The sequence below is a fragment of the Arachis ipaensis genome, chromosome B4 (genome assembly GCF_059453495.1).
Source record: "Arachis ipaensis isolate K30076 ecotype BB chromosome B4, ASM5945349v1, whole genome shotgun sequence".
Classification (NCBI taxonomy): Eukaryota; Viridiplantae; Streptophyta; class Magnoliopsida; order Fabales; family Fabaceae; genus Arachis; species Arachis ipaensis.
This window is the reverse complement of record NC_142439.1, coordinates 76,035,953-76,038,329: the sequence shown is the minus strand read 5'-3', so window position 1 is coordinate 76,038,329 and position 2,377 is coordinate 76,035,953. Positions and strand designations below refer to the sequence as shown.

Here is a 2,377-nt window from a genome sequence, read left to right as displayed (position 1 = left end):
TTTCAAAAATATCTTCTTATCTTACCTTTTTCAAAATTTGATTTCAAAAATATCTTTTCTAACCTCTTATCTTTTTATCTTTTCAAAATTGATTTTCAAATTTGTTTCAACTAACTAACTAACTTTTTGTTTGTTTCTTAACTTTTTCAAAACTACCTAACTAACTCTCTCTCTCTAATTTTCGAAAATATCTCCCCCCTTTTTCAAAAATTTCTTTTTAATTAACTAATTATTTTTATTTTTGATTTTAAAAAAAAATTTCGAAAAATACTAACATCTTTCAAAAATCATTTTCGAAAATCACTAACTCTTTTTCAAAAATTATTTTCAAAAACTCCTTCTCCCCCCATCTTATTCTATTTATTCATTCATATCCTAACATCTCATCTCACATCTCTGCCATCCTCACAGTTGTGTTTCTTCCATTATATTACATTCTTTTGTCTCCCCCTCTTCTTCTACTCACACAGGGATCCCTATACTGAGGTATAAAGGATCTCTATTATTATTATTATTTTTCTGTACCCTCTTCTTTGTCATATGAGCAGGAGCAAGGATAAGAACATTCTTGTAGAAGCAGATCCAGAACCTGAAAGGACTCTGAAGAGAAAATTAAGAGAAGCTAAAATACAACAATCCAGAGATAACCTTTCAGAAATTTTCGAACAGGAAGAGGAGATGGCAGCCGAAAATAATAATAATGTAAGGAAGATGCTTGGTGACTTTACTGCACCTAATTCCAATCTACATGGAAGAAGCATCTCCATTCCTGCCATTGGAGCAAACAACTTTGAGCTGAAACCTCAATTAGTTTCTCTGATGCAGCAGAACTGCAAGTTTCATGGACTTCCATCTGAAGATCCTTTTCAGTTCTTAACTGAATTCTTGCATATATGTGATACTGTTAAGACTAATGGAGTAGATCTTGAAGTCTACAGGCTCATGCTTTTCCCTTGTGCTGTAAGAGACAGAGCTAGATTATGGTTGAATTCTCAACCCAAAGACAGCCTGAACTCTTGGGATAAGCTGGTCACGGCTTTCTTAGCCAAGTACTTTCCTCCTCAAAAGCTGAGCAAGCTTAGAGCTGATGTTCAAACCTTCAGACAGAAAGAAGGTGAATCCCTCTATGAAGCTTGGGAAAGATACAAACAGTTGACCAAAAAGTGTCCTTCTGACATGCTTTCAGAATGGACCATCCTGGATATATTCTATGATGGTTTATCTGAGCTATCAAAGATGTCACTGGACACTTCTGCAGGTGGATCCATTCACCTAAAGAAAACGCCTGCAGAAGCTCAAGAACTCATTGACATGGTTGCTAATAACTAGTTCATGTACACTTCTGAAAGGAATCCTGTGAGTAATGGGACGCCTATGAAGAAGGGAGTTCTTGAAGTTGATACTCTGAATGCCATATTGGCTCAGAACAAAATATTGACTCAGCAAGTCAATATGATTTCTTAGAGTATGAATGGAATGCAAGCTGCATCCAACAGTACTCAAGAGGCTTCTTCTGAAGAAGAAGCTTATGATCCTGAGAACCCTGCAATGGCAGAGGTGAATTACTTAGGTGAACCTTATGGAAACACCTATAACTCATCATGGAGAAATCATCCAAATTTCTCATGGAAGGATCAAAAGTCTCAACAAGGCTTTAATAATGGTGGAAGAAACAGGTTTAACAATAATAAACCTTTTCCATCATCCACTCAGCAACAGACAGAGAACTCTGAACAAAATGCTTCTAATTTAACAAACTTAGTCTCTGATCTATCTAAGGCCACTGTAAGTTTCATGAATGAAACAAGATCTTCCATTAGAAATCTGGAAGCACAAGTGGGCCAGCTGAGTAAAAGGATCACTGAAATCCCTCCTAGTACTCTCCCAAGCAATACAGAAAAGAACCCAAAAGGAGAGTGCAAGGCCATTGACATAAGCATCATGGCCGAACCTGTGAGGAGAGGAGAGGACGTGAATCCCAGTGAGGAAGACCTCCTGGGACATCCAGTGATCAATAAGAAGCTTCCTTCTGAGGAACCAAAGGACTCTGAGGCTCATCTAGAGACCATAGAGATTCCATTGAACCTCCTTATGCCCTTCATGAGCTCTGATGAGTATTCCTCTTCTGAAGAGAATGAGGATGTTACTGAAGAGCAAACTGCCAAGTTTCTTGGTGCAATCATGAAGCTGAATGCCAAATTATTTGGCATTGATACTTGGGAAGTTGAACCTCCCTTGTTCATCAATGAACTAAGTGATCTGGATCAACTGACATTACCTCAGAAGAGACAGGATCCTGGAAAGTTCATAATACCCTGTACCATAGGCACCATGATCTTTAAGGCTCTGTGTGACCTTGGTTCAGGAATAAACCTCA

The 2,377-nt window shown here is 37.9% G+C and overlaps 1 non-coding gene across 1 annotated transcript; it reads right to left on the bottom strand.

Moving 5' to 3' along the window:
- Positions 1 to 1,074: 1,074 nt before the first annotated feature.
- Positions 1,075 to 1,182, bottom strand: LOC148567991 (small nucleolar RNA R71). Its single transcript, XR_015881820.1, has one exon. It is a non-coding gene; the product is annotated as a small nucleolar RNA R71 (small nucleolar RNA).
- Between the last annotated feature and the right edge of the window lie 1,195 nt (positions 1,183 to 2,377).